This window comes from Rhea pennata, chromosome 1, assembly GCF_028389875.1.
Source record: "Rhea pennata isolate bPtePen1 chromosome 1, bPtePen1.pri, whole genome shotgun sequence".
Classification (NCBI taxonomy): Eukaryota; Metazoa; Chordata; class Aves; order Rheiformes; family Rheidae; genus Rhea; species Rhea pennata.
Window position 1 is genome coordinate 3,042,006 of NC_084663.1, and position 13,908 is coordinate 3,055,913.

Below are 13,908 nucleotides of genomic sequence, written 5' to 3' on the forward strand. Positions count from 1 at the left end.
TCCCGTTTTGGGCTTTTCTTCTGGTTTGAACTTCCAGCCATTGCCGTGTGAAGGGAACACGCCCAGTCCGCAGCTGTCAGCCCATGCTCTTCCCCTAGGAGCAGCTGGGCTGTCAAATGAGCTGCGGTTTGCCGAGCTTGGTGTGGTTTGTTTGACTGCGGCATAGGAATACAGTTCAACGAAGAGCTTTCTGGGAGGAGCATATTGGGGCAAAACAAGAAGTAGTGAAGAACCATTAACAGACAGGAACCTTTCTTGCGGGACTGCCCATGAGAATTTACTGGATTTCTACCCTGTTTATTATGTCAAATATTAAGTTCTTTTTTTCCCTCCCTCTTAGTTTTAATATTGTTAACACTTGGGCTGTTTTAAAAAGGTCAAAGTCAGCTTGAATGTCTTCTAATCTGACTCTTCTTAAAAACAAGCAAACAAGAAATCTATATTTTACCATAGCCTTCTTTAAATAGCAGCCTTATATTTTAGAAAGGAGGTGTTTGCAGAGATGAGGAGCCAGGGAGTGGGGTCTCGCTGACAAGAGACGAGTGCTTAGGGGTAGGGAAAAGTGTCATGATCCCTTTGTATTGAGGGTTTTTTCTTGAGGTTTCTGCTCCTGGAATCAGGTGGACAAATGAAAATCTCTGCTCTTTCACGAAAAAAATCAGCTTTACCAAGAAAAGTCTATAAACATGATCAAACCATAACTCCAGGAGCACAGAAAAGGCAAAAGGAACAGAGCATGTCTGCATCTATGTTTTCACATCCTAGAAGCTGATCTCCGTTTTACATTAGTTTTTAGGACTGATGTAAAAGGCTGGAGAAGTGCTGGGCACAGGGCACGGGAGCCGAGGCTGGAGCAGACGGTGACGCGCCAGATTAGTCGGCAATATCCTTCATTCCTAGGCACCGCACGGGAGGGAGATCTCCCGGGCTGAGCGCAGCGCCTGTTCTTTGGTCCCAATTTGCCGTCTCGGAGGAACGGCGAGGGAGCGTTTTGGAAGCGCTGCAGCAAACATGTGCATGTGTTATTTGTTCTTGCAGGTTTGGAGGAAAACTGCGGAACAGAGGAGGCGGGGGAGAGGCAGGGTGTCAACAGCAAAAGAATATTAAATAGCCTCCAGTAAAACAACAGATGATTGTGAATCCACTTCAAGCTCTCAGAATGCGTAATGTGTGGCTGCTGCTAATGTTACCGTAAACTGTGTGTGTTCTGGGATCTGCCTATCGACCTAAACGCACTGGCTTTGCGGCACGGAGTCTAGCAAAATCATTCACTCAATGCACCGTGTTTTCCTTGAATGGAGAGTGCGCCCATTAGGGAGCCTGCAAAACAGCGTCATTATGAACCACTATTAAGTCTCGCCTTATATATGGTTTTTTTTTTCCTTTAAATGGAAGCTCTTTAATCTGATGTTGTGGCACTTTTTCGGTTTTAGAACAAATCTGATTGCTGCTGCTGCTGCTTAGTCTGCTGTTACCAAGAAACCAAACAGAATAATAAACCTGTGTGTATCAAGCCTTGGTGACTCAAGGTTCCTGGCTCCACGAAGGCTTGTGTTCCCTGGGAGATGCAATGTTTTTGCTTTGTTGTGCCTCTAGTGCTACCTCGGGTCAGTCATTTGGACTTAGCTGTCTCTCCTATCCTGCTCCTTACAATGTCTTGTCTTTAGTTAGGTCCAGGGTGCCTGTAAGTCCGAGGGGACCCTGTGCAAAAGCTGAGAGGATTAGTCTCAAGGCAAGGAGTCCAGAAAATGGTCTCCATCACCTTTGCTCCTCCAGGAGGCCATGAGTTGAACCAGCTAGAGCATTGCTGTTGGTCCATGCAAGGGATGCCGAGTACCCAGACGGAGACAACGCCAAAACATCAGGGTATGTTTGAGTATTGCTGGGTGCATCATTCACTTTTTCCATGCCTCCATTTCCCCAGCCCAATGGAAAGGTGTAGACGTAACCGGATCTCGGCTGGAAAACGTGCTGTAGGCCTTGGGAGAGAATGCCAGGATGTGCAATTCTTAAGCTGTTCACCAAGAAGGAACTGTAATCATTCTTAGTACCGGTCTAACCTGTCTCTCTAAGCTCTGCTCCAGTTCTCTCAAACATAGGTGTTTCCCTGGAAAGTAGCATCTACCATGTGATGAAATTTTAAAAGCAGCCTAAAGTTTTCCTCCTTCCTCTTCAGCTGCTGGACACTTCCCTTCTTCTCCAAGGAGCGTGTGTGTGTGTGTGTGTGTGTGTGTGTGTGTGTATTACTCCCTTTTCTTTTAGTTTTGCTTTGGGCAAGCAGAACTAAGGAACTAAGGAATTATTTGATCCGTCCTGCAGGCACAAGGGGAATGGTCACTCTTTCCTTCCCACGAGACCCTTGGTTCTTTCCGACCAAGAGCTCCAGTCTAACGCTGTCCTTTCTCAGAAGGGCCAAATGACCTTTACTGTAAATGTAGAGTGGTCCTTTGTAACCAGGATCTAATCTACGAGATGGTCTCCCTTATTCTTTTCACTGCACGTAGGTGTGTGACCCCTTTGAAAGGGAGGGATGTTGCAGTGGTGAAGACGTTTGCTTGGACTCCTAAGGCAAGAGCTGAGTTCTCAGTGCTGTCACCGATGTCCTGTGTGACCGTGTGCTACTCACTTTGTTTCTCTGGACCTGAGTTTGCAGTAAGGCAATACATCTACTCGAGATTGCCAGGTGCTGAGGGCAGGTAATGAAGTACATACTCTTAAAGACTCAACAAATCTCTCTTAGAAATTAATGTCATTCAAGAGCCAGCCTTTCAAATGAATGTTTCATTTCTTTTTTCTTTTCTTTTTTTTCTTTTTTTTCTTTTTTTTTTTTTTTTTTTGGTGGTGGTGGTGCACAACTTGGAACATTTTAAAGGCTGATAACTTAAAACCAAACACCAGCAGAAATGCCAAATGTGCATTTTCTGCCCCTTAAGGTATCTTCAGCTCCAGCTATGTTCTTCTCCTGAAATTCACTCCTTGAGTTTGCCTCTGGTTCTTAAGTGATCTCTTTCCCCAGGCAGAAGTTGCTCACTATTTGATTTACACGATTAGAGAGACATTCATATTGCAGAGGTCCATCGTGGCTGTCTCTGTGGACACTCGTTTCCTTCCCATTGCAGGAGAGGAGGGGGGAAGAGAGGGGTCTGGATTCCTAGGCAGTGTCTAAGTGGGCTCCTTCATTTTTAAATTGGGTTTGTGCTTAGAGGTTAATAATTTTAGCTATGTTCCTCCTTAAAAGGGGTGATTAATTCCCTGCACACACACTATACACATGTATGAAAAAATATCAGCATGATACTGGGCATTTTCCTCCTCGTAATGAGAGCTATTCATAACCCAGATTCCTGTAAAGATTCCAGGTACCGTGCAGAAGACAGCATTGTTCATAAAAACAATTCAAAGGTATTTTGTTCCCCAGTTTCTGGTGGAAAAAAAGTCTTCAGAGAAAAGTAATCGTTGGCTTAAAACTTCAGCCTGCATTCAGCAGCAATCCATCACCTCCATGTGTGTTTTGAAGCTAGGGTTACTCAATATTCAAGCTGGGAATACTTGGTGGGAAAGAACAGACTAGGGGCAGCATGAAATATTGCTGGCAAAATCCTCTCTAACCAGCTTTCATTTTGTGCCCTTCTCTTTGCTGTAGAGGGAAAAGAAAAAGAAATCAAAATCCCTTTTTATGTTCCAGTGCTGTGAAAAGCACCAGGAATATGCAGTGACATGGGAACTCGATGTCCGGCTACCCTGACGCCTATCTAGGCTGCTTGAGATACACCTGATTTCTGCAGAATATTTGTGTTTATCCATGACAGACCCTAAAGGCCTTAACATTACTGGAAGGAATGTTAGAGAAGCAATTTTTGAGGGAAAAAGAGTTCTTTCTCAGACTTTTGGAAAACTAATATTCTTGTGCACTATCTTTGGGACCTCTACTAAGGGGCACCTCTAACACACTCGTCATGGGATCAAAGCTCATTAATAAGATACCTAATTATGAGCTTTACTCAGCTGCCCTGTCCAACGGCTCTCCCAGCCCTGGGTACTCATTACCCAGGACCTTTTAGTTTACGCAAAGGTTTCTGACACTCCCGAGGACATTTTTGCAGAAGCTGGATTCTCCACTGCAAAGCACTACAGGGAACGATGCCTGTGCTGGAAGAGGGCAATGGACAGACAGAGATCCCAGAGTCCCAAACAGGACTGTGGAACAGGTCACATTCAAGGATAGTTTCCCTAAGCTTAATCGGTTTTTTAGCTCCATAACTTAAAAAGAACCAGAAAACCACAACATTTTTCCCAATTTGCAACTCCCCATGCTTCTGCTATGTGAAAGCAGCATGTGCGGAGCAGCGACGAGGGCTCGGCAGCACCGTACCTGTGGGAACTGGCTCTGGTGCCGGCTGGGTCCTCCTTTGATTGTAGGAAAAATCCTCTGACTGGCTCTGCAGGACGCAGGAACTGCTGCTCAGGAATGTCCCATCTGAATGGGAGAGGAGGTAGTTCTTACCCCCCTTTCCCTTTGCTACTCCACTGGTCAGACTGGAGGAGACCTGCGCTCCCTCTACTCTGATCCTGTTTTCAAGAGGGAGGCTCTTTTTTGCAACATTCAGTATCTAAGCGTGAAGTTTCTAGCCTGACAGAGTTTGACTCCCTCGCTAGTTGATGAAAGAAGGTAGTATATCTGGAGCATCTTTCAGCCAGCTTTTCATGGGCACTTACTTTAGGTTTACATGAACTGCCTGCGGAGATGTTCCCTCTTCCTACTGACCTTAGAGGGAGGTTGGACAATCTTGTGTCATGTAGGGACCTGAAGTTAGGTGAATCCCTCCCAACCATGGCTGACACCAGCTATTTCAGAAGAAGCACTAAGAAGCCCTGCATCGCCACCGCAGGAAGGCCAGACGGGACCTCAGCAGTCTTCAAGCTAAGATGTCCTACACCAAACCATTCCTGGAAGAGATGGGTTCCTCATCCTGTTCTTGGTGGAGATCTAGGAGTAGATAGACTCTCCGTACAGTACTCCCAGTCCAGAAAGGCACTTCCCAATCTTTACTCTTCAGAGATCTGTTAAACCTTGGTGCCCAAGGATCCTTAGTTCCCTACACAATTTTTAGCATTAAATAACACAATTTTGTAGTAAGAATCAGTATGAAACACAAACAAGCAAGAACAGAAACAAAAGCAAGCTATGACTACACTGCCTACCTGTTTCCTTTTCTGGAAGTGAATTCGTGCTAGTTAATAGAGCTCCATGAAAGACTTATCATTGCTGCTAATCTCTAAGGAAATCTTGTGTGACATCAGGATGAGGCCTCTCGCCATGGCCTTATGGGGGAAGAAGAACTTGCCTCTAGGGAAAGGGCAATGGGGGTTTGTCCCTCCATAATTCACCTATCACTCGGCTTCTGCTGCATGGACTGTGCTGACAGGAAGGGAGCAGCACCATGTGGATGATGCTGGTGTGTTGAGCACTGAGTTTTGCGCTCTTCCAGGCTTTGGTCTCCTGCTTGCCTTGTAAGTGAAGGTGTTGAGGCTGCCTCGGTCTTTTAGGAAGTGTTTATCCATGCTGGTCTGCAGTATGGTGAGTTCGTCCTCATGCTGCACTGTGCTTTGCAGGGCTGAACAGGCTGGAGAGGATGGGAGAGTGAAGAACATGCTTGAGATGCAGGAGAGACTCACACTGAAAAGCAGGCAGATGGGTGAGCTCCTGCCTCTCTCCCAAGGCTTTGTCCCATCCTGGGAGCAATGTGGCCCTGAAGAGTCAATGCAAAGGAGTCAGTGATCTCCCACTATCACAACAGTTGGGGTATCATTAGCCCCAGATTTCCCTTGCTTTGCACTGGGGAAAACCATCAAGACACACCAGAAGCCCTTCAGAGATCCTTTCATAAACCATTTATACCCACAGCTTTGGAGGTGACGCAGCGGGGAGGCGGTGGCAGTGTGCGCTGCTCTCGAGTGTCTGAGACTGAAATGTCGCTGTGAACATTTTGGTGCAGAAAGCCCTGATGAGCGCTCCAAAATAAATTGAGGGGAACCAGGAGCCAGGATGGTGCTATCACCCAAGGGAAGGCTTTGCTAATGGAAGTCAGTGTGATCCTTCAGAGAGATGCTAGCTGCATTTCGTTGTTTGTTCCAGGGGGAATGGAGCAGCACTAGCAGTGTGTTAAAGCTCATCCCCATGGAGATTAAAATGTTCTTTCCACTTGTCCCGAGTGTAAGGAAGCTGAGTATTTTGCAGTCAAAATAGTCCTGGTTCGTTCCATGATAAACGAGGGAAGTCTCTGGACATTGCTGGGATTCAGTGCCCCTGTGTCACCATGCCTTGGGCAGATTTTGGAGGGATGATGACTGGAAAGATGACACATCCTGCCCTCCCCTTTATATTTAGCATCTGACCATCTTGCTGATTCCCTCTGAGAGCGAGCAGCACTTTAAAACGTTCCTGATCAACCTCTCCTCTTTTGGCTGCCCCTGCTATGAGTTATAAAAGTGCAAATCATTTTCCATCCTGGAGCTTTTCCCTCCTGCAGCCCAGAAGCCTCCCAAACCCTGAAGCCCAGGGGTAACACCATCCTCCCCAGTTTACAGGAACAAAGATACTAGCACAGGCCTCGATTCTCAGAAATACTTTGGGTACCTCTGTCCCATTGAAATCAATGAGCATCAGATGCCTCATTGCCTTTGTGGATGGGGATCAGACTGGGTTTTAAACCAGCTGCCCAAAATCACTCGGCAAGAGCAGTGCCCTGGCGCCCCGATCCATAGCCCTCTGCATTGGCAGCATGAAGTTTTTCCTCCTGGTAATGAAATTAAAACAAAGCTCTTCATTATTCTGATGTAAATAAATACTTGGTAACGGGTCTGTGGCCTTTGCATTGCTAAATGTTTTTGATAAAAGATAAAATGCAGTTGTTGGTGTTTACTCTCATGGCAGATTTGGGCTTTGCTAAAAGACAGGGCAAGGCTGGGGGATGGAGGAGAAAAGCCTGCACAGGGCAGGGCCTGAGCAGGTAGTGTCTTGCTGCGCAAGGACATGACTGGGACCTGAGACCCTGCTGATGGTGACAGGCTGGAAAATAAAGCATGAAGTGATGCCTGAGCTCCATCTGCCAAGTCAGAGGTTACCCCCACAGTCGCTGCTTCATGCGCCTTGTTCTGGGAGAGATTAAAGCCTGGATGTGATGTCTGACCCGAATCGTCTTTTCTCAATGTCCACCCGTCTGGGGTTTCCTTTCTGCGTGGAGCTGGTAAACGGGGATGGAGCGAGGCTGGGAAACTGAATCTGGATTCCTTGTGATTTTACTGTCCTCGGGTTGTCTCTGTGCTGCATGGGCTGCTTCTTCAAGTCCATAAAAATGTGACTGTTTAGGAACCCAGAGGCCCATCAGAGGATTACGAATGGCTTTTTAATCCAATTTAAGCAACTGACTGACAACAGTTTAATGGACGTCCTTATAATTTAATGCCCTCCTTAAGCTGGTTGATAGAGGAAATTTCATGTAGAGTAAATACCAGCCTCCTGCATAGCATGCTGGGTCCAAGGAGCTTGAAAAGCCCCAGAAACTGAGGAGCAACACCCTGCCCAGCAGCAAGATGGGAAAACGAGCCAAGTCCGGGTCGTGCAATCTGCTTGCAGCTGGCTCATGCACTTCCCATCCGAGGAAAACTGGAGCTGAGGGGTTTCCACCCAAACCCCAACCTGCTCACCCCTATTAAATATCCTCAACCTGTAGTTCCAGGTGACCATCAATGTCCTAGGAAGGTGGAAATCAAAGTGTGACTGACAGCAGCTTTGTCCCCCCCCTCCGTCTAGGAAATCTCTTGTTAAAACAGACTCGGAAAGAAGCCAACTGCAAGTAAAATGCTAAAGAAGGAAACACAAAAGAATGCTGATATTTAATATAAATTTACATCATAAAGGCCATTTTAGACGCCAGTGTCTCAGAGACGTGCCTTCATTTGGGACTGACTTCAGTTTCATGTTAATTTGCTGTAGTTACAGCTATCTAAGTGGAAGTGCACTGCCAAGCCTTTCATTTTTTTTATGATAATTTTTAAAAGCTATTATTGATCCATTTGGTTTGAAAGCTTGCTGCAGCTCAAGGAAGCTGAGGAAATGTCTGCTCTGCAGCACAGACAGGACATAAGTGGTTTCTAAAACAATTTTGACCTTTTCTAGCCACAGTAGGTGTGAGGATAACAAGGGCAAATGTACATGGAACGTTTTGTGCAATTTTGGGTCTGAAGCTTCACATTATTTGGACGTTGAGGGCAGAGCTGGGTGATGGATTTCATACCGGAGTTATGACTGCCTTTCGGGAAGGGACCAGTCATGCGTGGGCACATGTGTGCACCTCTCTGCCCACGCACCCGGGCTCTCCTTAAACTCTGCCTCTTTCTTGTTTGCCATTTTCTTCCCATGGGAGGGAAAAAAAAAAAAAACTGAGCATCACCGATAGGAAAGGCAAGGCATGTTTTCTTATTTTTGTGTAGAGAACATCTGAAAACTGTTTCTTCACATCCTTACCTGTTTTTTTCTGAGCTCAAGGTCTAGACAGACACAGAGACAAATGACTTGCTAGCTGAAAGAAGAGGAGTATTCAAACTCCTTCAAAGCATGTGTTTGATGGGATGGAGGGGGAGTTGGAGGAAGAAGAACAATTGACTTGAGAGCTCCCAGCTATAGGTACTAAGAGGGGATGTTACATCCATAAAAGAAAGTTGTTCCGATCCTTTCTCTTCTTGGAGAGTCTTTTCATTTGGATCTGCGACTCACCATCTCCCAATAGCCTGGTGCGACCACAGTTGCTGACAGATGAAAGCACCTTGGCATTCCTGGGCAATCTTCCCTCAAACCGCACAAGCTTATAATAACCATTGCAAAGAGAAACATCTGATAAGAGGCTTTCTCCTCTGTCAAGAAGTCACATCTGCAGGTAAAGAAGTCATATCTCAGGCCAACGCTCTTAGGGATTGTGATACAGATTCATCAGCGGAATTTTAGGCATCCAGGTGAAATTCCGAGTTATGGCATCCAGACTTTGGGCATCAGTGCTAAGTGCAGGTGAGATGGAGCCAGGCAGTGCCACTTCTAGAGGGACATTCAGCAGGTCAAGCATAGCTAAGTCCTCTGCCATGTGCTGGCAGCAGCTCAGCAGGGTTCAATGGCTGTTGTGGGATTGGAGCCATTTGTGGGACATTTTGCTGCCTGTTTTAACTCTTATTGCTGCAGCCCCCATTTGCCACCCCTCTCAGAGAAGGCTAGAATTGTTCTCCCGCTCCCTTTGCTTCAAGACAGGAATGATAAATTTGACCTTTTTAACCAGACATCCAGTTTGCCCATCGTATCCTGTTGCTTGACTGAGGGAAATGGAAATGGGACCGAACCCATCCTGGTGCTCCACTTTGCTCCATCCTCTCCAGACAGCTCAGGCAGCCCCACTTGTCCCTCAGCCATCAGAGGTGGACAGCAATGGGACCCCCATCAGCATGACCCCTGGAAACACCACATGCCTGCGTACAGGTCCACATATACCTGCTGTGGCCCAGAGGTGGCTCCGGCATCTCTTTTCTTGCTGGTTGAGCAGGGGTTGGCACTGCAGACTGCTGCAACCCGAGCCGGATAATTGATCAATAATCTGTGGCATAAACCTGGCCTGTAAATCTGAATTATAGGGTGGATCACAGCACAGCATGATTGAATGGGTTGTCACTTAGGGCATTTTAACAGTTTATGTCTAGTAATACCTTGTAGAATAAAGATAAAATCTGACATTACATCCTGAATTATCATCTGATACAGAACAGGATTCTTGGCTGGATGAAGCCTGGTATGCATTGGTGTCCACGACTTTACAATTGGCCATAATTAGGTCCCTTCTTGGCAATTCCAGTAAAGAAGCTGAGCACTGCATTAGCTCTGGAACACAACTATTCTTTTCTCCAAAACAGCAGGATCAAGACAGACAGAAAGGAAGTTTCCAGTGCAGGCAGAAAATTACCTTTTGGTGCTGTTAATTCGAAACCTCTCACCAGGATTAAATAGCGACAACAAAAGTTTTGCTCAGTTCTTTGCAGTGGAAAGGAAGGAACAAAGCACAGTTTCCTACACCCCCCACAAATTGTTTATTGGATTAGATTGATGCGTCTGGGAACAACCTGTTTGCATATGAACTAAACTCTAGTCTTGCTAAACATCTTCATTAATTAATTCCATCTGGCTAGCTTGGTTTTCGATATAAAAGATATATTGCTTTGATCATTTGCTGTTTACATATTTCTTGCCGTTTGGTAAAATACAGCAGCAAATACACAATAAATACTGCACAGAACAAAATAAACAAAAGCTGGAACCTGTTGAAAAGATGAACAAAAACCTATAAAATGTGAATCCTAATCAAGTGCAGATTCAATTTCCCTTGAGGAGCAGTGACTGTCCGACTCAAAAGTATCTGCTGAAGATCAATCTAAAACTAAGCATATGATTTAAGGTGAATTACATCATCTCCAAACATGTCACAGGTGTCTCCAGTAGACGATGTTGTTGCCCTGGGAATCTTTCCCTGGGGGCCCCTGCAAAGACTTTTCCACCATTGAGATGGCGGCTGGGGGAGACTGTGAACATGGAGACCTGGACCTCAAGCCCGTCCTCCCTTTGCCACCTTGCTGGGCGACAGGAGAAAGCAGGTTGGCACTGCTCCCTTTAAAAATGTTTTGCTCTGGGCTATTTTCTGTGCCCAGGCCAGCGGTGGCTGGAGCATGGGGCAGTCGGAAGAGACCAGCTGTCCTCTGAATGGGGCCGTGATGAGCACGTGTGTGTAGACAGTTGATGCAGGTATGTGTCCCATGACGATAAGCATGTTTTAACCCCATGAGGATGTTTTAACCTTAGTGCTCCTTGCCCTTGCTTGTGCTTAGGCTGACAGCCAGCAGCTCTCTTGGTTGCCTGCGTCCGGGAGCGGACACACCACCATGCGTAATTGCAGAGTGAATGACTACAGGGAGGCTTCTGCCTGACTTTTTGTCTGTTAGCAGTGGGTCCAGTCACCTCCTGCCTCTCTGGAGGCCCTTCGTAGCTCCTCAGAGCTCCTCAGAGGTGGCCCGGGTGGGACTGGCTAGTGATCCACCACCACAGAGGGGTGGCTGAGATAGGCAGAGCCTGCTCCTGTCCTGTTGGTAGTGCCTGGGACTCAAGGGACCCCCTGGCTCTGCTGTTCCTCCCTGTCCCCTCCCCAGCAGCCGTTTCTCTCCTGGAGGCTCGCAGCCGGCCTGCGACGTGAGCCATCCCCTGGCCAACATGCAGGGATGCTGGGGATGGGGTTTCCATGGTGATGGCAGCACATCTGAAATCTCTCAGCACTCTATTCCCCATCCATGAGATAGAACAGCTTGGATGTCAGGAGGGGATACGAGAGGCAGGCTGGCACCACCACTTCTCCAAGTCCACCCCACTGCTGTGTCACCTCATCAGCTCTGCTGCATGGGCTGCCAGGCAGCTCCCCCCCCCCCAAAGTGCCCTGCAGCCCCTGCACCCGAATCCCCTTCTCCCGTTTATGGCCAGAACGCTCTCGGTCTCCTCCACTCAACAGTCCAAGGTGGCATGCACACAGGACGGCTGGCTTTCTCTCCTTCCTTCCTTTCCCAAGCACTGTCTTTTCCCCTGGAGCACACATCTTTGCCCACCTTTGTGCATCGTCCATGTCCTGCAGGCAAATACAGCTCACAGAGGCTTCCTGAGAATGGCAGTTGACAGAGACGCAATGCAGACGACTGTCAGAGGCAGCTACAGGCTGGAGACCAACTTGCCCTGATCCTTCAGCCCAGTAGAGCGTGCAGTGGTGTGGAGGCAGGTGGACAAACACAGTCACGGTGACATGCTGAGTTCCTCTCGCTTCCCACCATGCTTCTGCCTTTCTCCAGCCCATCCCACCCCAAACCATCACATAAGCAGTGCTCCTGCTCTTCCCATCCACAAAGACACCTCCTCTTTCTTCCCAGTGTTGCAAGGAGAATGTAAAGGGTGTGTAAAAATGTATCAGCGCTTAAGATGGAAAAGTGTTGATGTGGTGTGCAGGAGGACAGAAGTGAGGAATTTGTTATAGCTCTTCCAAAACGGAACTGGGACTGAGCAAGGCTTTGCCATCAGCAGGGAGCTGTGCAATGGCCCGTTAGCCTCTGGCCAGAGCAGTAGGAAGGTGTTCAAGAGAGTGAGGCTGTTGGTCATGGGCTGACTGTAGCTTGAAAGGATGCATAATTGTGTGCTGGAGTTTGAGCCTGTGCCCTGACCTGTAGATGTAACTTCATAGATCTTCTTCTGCTTGGGTGGTGGTGGGTCATGGAGATGAATGACAGCAGGGTTTGGACTGAGCTAATGACAAGTCTGGCCCCAGCTGCTGGGTTCTCTCCCAGGGTGAATCCACATGTTCTGCTCTTATTAAGATGACAAACGTTTTTTTCTAGTCATTTACCTAGTATTTTGGAGGGACAAAAAGGCATTTTGGAGGGACAAAAAGGAATTTAAACCTGAAAGTATATATCAAACCTGATATAAGAGTCTCCTGTAGTGAGTGTGTACCGCAAGAGAAGAACAGGATCATAGTGATCAGGACATTTTACTGCAGGGTGGGCAGCATGGGGTGCTTTGGGGGAGTTTTGAGGTAAAGCTGCACATTTGCCCTGCCAAAGCCAATTCACTCTTACTCTAGGCAGTTTTCTGTTTGGATAAAGATTATTTTGTTACCAGCCATCAGAGGAAGGAGCTAAATATCTCTGGGTCTTGCTTAGTCAACACATCTGATAATTTCATGGAGAGGCATAGCCCGTGCACTGGTCTTCATCTCCTTCCTAACTGCGCATTGTTGGCAGAAGGGGACTATTACCAGATGAGCCCAGGCACTGTAGGGAAGGATGCTGCTTTGGGTGCACATTTGTGTGACAATGACACGGAATTGAAACACTAATTTTCGCATTTAAATGCCTTCTGCAATTTTGAATTTCTGGTAAAATAACTGCTGTTGGGCATTAGCTTCCGGTGCTCCTGGTATAGGTGAATTTTCTGCAGAGAAGAAGCACCATCAGTCCAGTCTGGACAAAGAGTGCCCTTGACCTGGGGGCTGATGAGAGGGAGCTTTCAAGAGTTGTGCCAGAAAAGGCTTTGGACCATTTTTAGATGAAGACACTATGTAAGACCAGACAGGTCCAGAAGGGATGCCGTGTCCTTTCCCGCTCTGAGGCAGGATGAACTCTACCTCACCCTTTCCTGATAGATGTTTGGCCTCTGCCCAGAATCTAATTTTTCCCATTAGAGGCCAATTATTTGTTATCATCAAAGCATCTCTAGGCATGCCATTGCAGTTAGCACCACGTGCACAGGCACAAAACATACCAGTGCCCTTAAGGAGTCCATCTTCCAAACCTTGTTGTATGAGCATTACTTAAAAAATCCTGCACGACCCCCCTCAGGTCTTGCTGCAAATTGTTTTGTGTGCTTTTTGAGTGCTTAAACTGGTCTCATGGGTTACAGGGACATGGGTTTCTGCGGTCTTAAGGATTAAGTCCAGAGCAGAAGCTGCAGTCACTGATGGGTGAGGATCCCAAGGATGCTGTAAATGCTTTTTTCCTGTCCCAACGCCTCCTTAGGAAAAGGGTGTGATTTATCATCACCACCTCTTGTAGGTGATGGGAGATGAATTCAACCACTCTTTGGTCACAGACAGGAACACCAGCATCGGGAGGACTAGCCTCGCCACTTGTCACTTTGCTCCCAAACTGGCTTGCCTCCTCCTCTCCCCCTGAACTCCCTGTGCCTCTATTACCCACCTGCACCATGGTGATGACAAGTCTCCCTTCCCTCACAACAAGGGATTAATTAGTTAGCGTTTGCACAGCACTTCAGAGCTGTAACCTGTT